We start from the raw sequence: 6,349 nt of genomic DNA, 5'->3' as shown, positions 1-6,349 counted from the left end.
ACCCGCCACAATGCCTGGCTAGTTTTTGGTTGCAGCCATCATTGTTGTTTGGCAGGTCTGGGCTGGATTCGAACCCGCCTCCTTAGGTGTATGTGGCTGGCGCCTTAGCCACTTGAGCCACAGGCGCCGAGCCTGTTTTCATTTCTAAGAACTGATTTTTTCTGGTTCCATATAAATTGAAGTACTATTTTTTCAAGTTCTTTAAAGTATGACATTGGCACTTTGATGGGTATTGCATTAAATCTATAGATTGTTTTGGGTAGTGTGGATATTTTAACAATGTTGCTTCTTTCCAGCCATGAGTATGGTATATACTTGCATTTGTTGACATTGTCTGCTGTTTCCTTTCTCAAAGTTTCATAATTCTCTCTCTCCTTTTTTTTTTTTTTTGAGACAAAGCCTCAAGGTATTGCCTACGTAGTAGAGTGCTATGGCATCACAGCTCACAGCAACCTCCAACTCCTGGGCCCAAGCAATTCTCTTGCCTCAGTCTCCCAAGTAGCTGGGACTAAAGGCGCCTGCCACAAGGCCTGGCCATTTTTTGGTTATAGTTGTCATTGCTGTTTGGCAGGTCTGGGCTGGATTTGAACCCACCAGCTCTGGTGTATGTGTTTGGTGCTTTAGCTACTTGAGCTGCAGGCACTGAGCCCATAATTCTCTTTATAGAGATCTTTCATGGCTTTTGTTGGATATATTTTCAGGTAATTCATCTTCTTTTCTACTATTGTAAAAGGAATAGAGTCTTTGATTTTATGCTTGACAATTGTTGGCATATAGGAAGGCTACTGATTTGTGGGTATTGATTTTCTATCCCGAGACACTGCTATATTCCTTGATCACTTCTAAGAGCTTTGTAGTTTAGTCCCTGGCATTTTCCAGGTATAAAATCATGTCATCTGCAAAGAGGGAGAGTTTGACCTTCTCTGTCCTCATTTGGATTCCTTTGATCTCCTTTTCTTGCCCATGGCTAGGACTTCCAACACTATGTTAAATAGCAGTGGAGACGGTGGGCATCCTTGTCTGGTTCCAGTTTTGAGTGGAAATGCTTTTAGTTTTACTCCATTCAGTATGATATTGGTTGTGGGTTTGCTGTAGATGACCTCTATCAGTTTAAGGAATGTTCCATCTAAGCCTATTTTCTTGAGTGTTTTTTATCATGAAAGGATGCTGGATAATGTCAAAAGCCTTTTCTGCATCAGTCAAAAGAATGGTCTTTGTTTTTCATTCTATTTATGTGGTGTATTATATTAATGGATTTGCATATGTTGAGCCAAGTTTGTGTCTCTGGGATAAAATCCACTTGATTATGCTGTATAACCTTTTTAATGTGTTGTTGTATTCTGTTTGGTAATATCTTGTTGAATATTTTTGCATTAATATTCATTAATAATATTGGCCTATAGTTTTCTTTTTTTGTTGAGTCCTTTCCGGATTTGAGGATCAGGGTGATATTTGCTTCATAGAATGTATTGGGGAGGATTCCTTCCTTCTGTATATTTTGGAAAAGTTCATGCATTTTGGGAACTAGTTCCTCTTTGAAGGTTTGATAGAATTCTGGTATGAAACCATCTGGGCTAGGTCTTTTCTTTTGGGGGAGATTTTGTATAATTCATGCTATTTCAGTGCTTGATATTGGTCTTTTCAAGATTTCTAAATATTTCTGGCTAAGGTTTGGAAGGTATTGTGCTTCCAGATAGTGGTCCATCTCCTCTACATTGTCATATTTCTGGAAATAGAGTTTTTTGTAAGAATTGTTGAGACTCTTTTGTATTTCTGTGGTATCTGTTGTTATTTCCCCTTTATCATTTCTGAGTGTAGTTATTATAGATCTTATTTTTCTGTTTCTTGTTAGTCTAGCTAAGGGTTTATGAATTTTATTAATCTTTTCAAAGAACCAACCTTTTGTTTTAATGATCTTCTGAATAATTCTTTTGTTTTCAATTTAATTTAATTCTGCTCTAATTTTGGTTATTTCTTTTCTTCTGCTGGGTTTGGGATTAGATTCTTCTTCCTTTTCCAGTTGCTTGAGATTGCCCATTCTGTTTTCTTGATGACAGCATTTAATGCTATAAATTTCCATCTGAGGACTGCCTTTGTAGTATCCCACAGGTTTTGATAGTTTGTGGCTTTGTTATCATTTTGTTCCAAAATCTAATGATCTCCTTCTTGATCTTGACTATGACCCAGCTATCATTCAGCATAAGGTTATTTAGTTTCCATGATTTTATTTGAGTATGAAGATTTTTGTTGCTATTGAGTTCAACTTTTATTCCATAATGATCTGAGAAGATACAGGGGATAATTTCTATTCTTTTGAATTTGTTGAGGTTAGCCTTGTGTCCTAAGTTATGATCAATTTTGGAAGATGATCCATTGGCTGATGAGAAGAATGTATATTCACTTTTGTTAGGATAAAATGTTCTGTAAATATCTGTTAAGTCCATTTGGTCTAGGGTCTTGTTTAAGTCCATTATTTCTTTTTTTTTTGAGACAGAGCCTCAAGCTGTCCCCCTGGGCAGAGTGCCGTGGCATTACAGCTCACAGCAACCTCCAAGTCCTGGGCTCAAGCGAGTCTCCTGCCTCCGCCTCCCAAGTAGCTGGGACCACAGGCGCCCGCCACAACGCCCAGCTATTTTTTGGTTGCAGTCATTATTGTTGTTTGGCGGGTCCGGGCTGGGGATTCGAACCCGCCACCTTAGGTGTACGTGGCTGGCACCTTAGCCGGTTGAGCTATAGGCGCCGAGCCAAGTCCATTATTTCTTTATTTAGTTTCTACTTGGAGGATCTGTCTAGTACTGCCAATGGAAAGTTAAAAATCTCCAACTATTATAGTATGGGAAGATATGTTGTTCAGATAGGTTAGGGTTTGTTTTATATATCAAGGAGCATTCAGATAGGGTGCATAGATGTTAATTATTGAAATCTCTTCATGTTGTGTTTCACTTGAAAAGTATGTAGTGTCCATCTTTGTCTTTCATTATTTTTGTTGGCTTGAATCCAATTGAATCTCCAAAAAAGATTGCAACTCCAGCTTTTTTCTGCTTTCCATTTGCCTGGAATACTGTTGCCCATCCCTTCATCCTGAGTCTTATTTTGTCCTTTGAGGTAAGGTGAGTTTCTTGTAGGCCACACATATCTTGCCTGAATTTTTTTTTCTTTTTTTGAGACAGAGCCTCAAGCTGTCCCCCTGGGTAGAGTGGCATCACAGCTCACAGCAACCTCCAACTCCTGGGCTTAAGCCGAGTCTCCTGCCTCAGCCCTCAGCCTCCCAAGTAGCTGGGACCACAGGTGCCCATCACAACGCCTGACTATTTTTTGGTTGCAGCCATCATTGTTGTTTGGCGGGCCTGGGCTGGATTTGAACCCGCCACCTTAGGTGTAAAGTGGCTGGTGCCTTAGCCACTTGAGCCATAGGTGCTGAGATGCCTGAGTTTTTTAATCCAGTTATCCAGCCTATGTCACTTTACAGGAGAGTTCAAACCATTTGCATTAATTGAGAGAAAGACATATTATCTTTCTGTATCTGACAGCAGGTGCTCATTGGCCTGAGAGAGTAATAGGTCAGACTCTGGGCAGTATCTCCATGGCTGACTCATTTCTTCAGGCTGACCCATTCTTTCTTTAGGTTTATTAATGATTCAATCAAGTTCCTGTCCATCTTGTTACCCTGGAAATTGTGGCTTCTCTTTGAGGGGACTTTTTCCATCATTACTCTCTGATTCATCATTCAATCATTCAAAAATATTTATGAGCACCATGGCTTATGCCTATAATCACAGCACTCTGGGAGGTTGAGACAGGTGGATTGCCTGAGGTCAGGAGTCCAAGACTAGCCTGAGGAAGAGCGAGATCACAGCTCTAAAAAAACAATGTGTCAGGTGCCTGTAGTCCCAGCTACCTGGGTGGCTAAGGCAAGAGGATTACTTGAACCCAGGAGTTTGAGGTTGCTGTAAGTTATGACAACATGGCACTTTACCAAACAAAATGAGACTCTGTCTCAAAAAAAATTTTTTGAGCACTTCTGTGTACAATAAATTGATAATACAATAGACAGACATCTTTTTTGGGGGGGGGTTGGCAATGCAGCTGAGGCTTTATTTTGGAAAAAGCAATCAAATTGTTTTTTAGTTGGGGACATGGGTAAGAGGGGGTACCCTAGGTGGTAAACTCTCTCCAAGGGTGGGCTGAGGGATGGGGCTGAGCCTCAGGTGGGTATCCTGTTCCATGTGCTTCCTGGTAGAGCTGTCTCCTCCAACACGCTCTGTGGAAGCTATGTGAGAGGGTGGACTGAAGGGGCTATAGTGGCTGCTCTCTTGGGCAGGACATCAGAGGACTCAGATACCAGCTTCCCATCACAGGTCTCAATTTTCTTCACAACCATGGCTCTGGAACTAATGTGGCTGGAGGAGCTGGAGCCCCCACCAAAGCCAAAGCTGGGCTTGAAGGAGCTCAGGCTATAACTGAGGCCAGGGCTTGTGAGGCCCCAGTAGGCTGAGCTCAGGTCACTTGAGTAGCCAATGGTGTTGTTGTGGATACTCATGTTCTGCATCCCTGACTTCAGCTGCTCTCCTCCCCCTCCAGCAGCTTGTAGTAGGTGGTGATCTCCATATCCAGGGCCAGCTTGATGTTCATCAGATCTTGGTATTCATGCAGCTGCTGAGCCATGTCCTGCTTGGCACGATGTAGGGCGGCCTCCAGCTGGGTCAGCTTCGCATTGGCACCCTTAAGAGCCAGCTTCCCATGCTGCTTGGCATCTGTGATGGTGGCCTCCAGGTAAGTCCTCTGGCCTTTGAGAGCTTTGATCTCAACTTCAAGCTGGCTGATATTCTGGTTCATGTCAGAGAACTCCATCTTCCTGCACTGCAGATCATCCCAGTGCTTCCTGGACTGCACCTGTTGGTCCTCATACTTGGTCTGGTTTACATTCTCAGCCTTAGGCGGCTGTGGTTTGCAATCTCCTCATACTGGGCGTGGACCTCAGTGATGATGCTGTCCATGTCCAGGGAGCTACTGTTGTCCATGGATAGGACCACAAATGTGTTGGAGATCTGGGACTATAGCTCATGGATCTTCATACAGCTGCCTGAGGAAGGTGATCCCGTCAGTCAGCCTTTCCAGTTGGGACTCCAGCTCCACTCCACATTCTTCTTCTTCTTCTTCTTCTTTTTTTTTTTTTTTTGAGGCAGAGTCTCATTATGTCACCCTGGGTAGAGTACAGTGGCATCACAGCTCATTGCAACCTCAAACTCTTGGGCTTAAGCGATTCTCTTGCCTCAGCCTCCCAAGTAGGTGGGACTACAAGTGCCTGCCACAACACCTGGCTATTTTTCTGTTGCAGTTGTCATTTTTGCTTAGCTGGCCCTGGCTGGGTTTGCAGCTGCCAGCCTCAATGTATGTGGCTGGCGCTGTAACCACTGTGCTACGGGCACTGAGCCCACATCCTTCTTGATGAGGACAAATTCATTCTCCATCTCTGTACGCTTGTTGATCTCTTCCTCATACTTATTCTTGAAATCCTCCACCAGCTCCTGCACGTTGCCATGCTCTGCCTCCAGCTTCAGCTTATCCTGGCCCAGCATGTCCAGCTGTCACCGAATGTTGTTGATGGAGCTTTCAAACATTTTGTCCATGTTGCTGTGAGCCATCTGCTGCTGCTGCAGGAGGTTCCACTTGGTCTCCAGCACCTCATTCTGCTGCTCCAGGAAATGCACCTTGTCGATGAAGGAGGCAATCTTGTTGAGGATCTTGATCTCCTCTTTCTCCTGGGTGTGCACAGCCTGAATGTAGGGGTCTGCCTCCAGGTCGAGTAGGCTCAGTAGGCTCTGGTTCACTGTGATGGCAGTGATGCCCCCCATACCTCTGACCCCTGCATAGCCTCCTCTCAGACCCAGGCCAGTGCCCAGGCCACTCCAATAGCTGCTACTGCCCACCTGAGAGGAGTCAAGAAGCTGATGCACATACCAGGCCCACTGCTGTGTGAACAGCTGCTGAAGGCCTGTGGGGAACAGGTGGATACCTTGTAGGACTTCTGGGTCACCCTTGTGGACATGGTGAAGACTGGAATGGAGGCAGGTGGGTCAAACCAGACAGAGATGCAAGAAGGAGCAAAAAGCTGCTTCTAGGTCTTAGGTAGACATCTTAGCGGAAGACATTCAGATAATTAACATGTAAACCAATGAAAAATGACATTATTTCAGATAGTGATAAATGCTGTGAAGTTTCCAGCAGGGTAATGAAATTGAGTGTTAGGATGGAAGGGGGCATTGAGCATGGACAGGATGGGCAGGGATGAGTCTCTGAGTAAGCAGAATTAGAACTGAGTCCTGTGTGTAACAAAGAGGGAGCCAGG

General features: G+C 44.0%; 1 pseudogene; it reads right to left on the bottom strand.

The window, feature by feature from the left end:
• Positions 1 to 4,270: 4,270 nt before the first annotated feature.
• On the bottom strand, positions 4,271 to 6,049 carry LOC105887194 (annotated as a pseudogene).
• Positions 6,050 to 6,349: the final 300 nt, after the last annotated feature.

The sequence above is a fragment of the Otolemur garnettii genome, unplaced genomic scaffold (genome assembly GCF_000181295.1).
Source record: "Otolemur garnettii isolate 467f Iridium unplaced genomic scaffold, OtoGar3 scaffold00053, whole genome shotgun sequence".
Taxonomy (NCBI): Eukaryota; Metazoa; Chordata; class Mammalia; order Primates; family Galagidae; genus Otolemur; species Otolemur garnettii.
The sequence above is the reverse complement of the archived record's forward strand: the minus strand, read 5'-3'. Positions and strand labels throughout refer to the sequence as shown.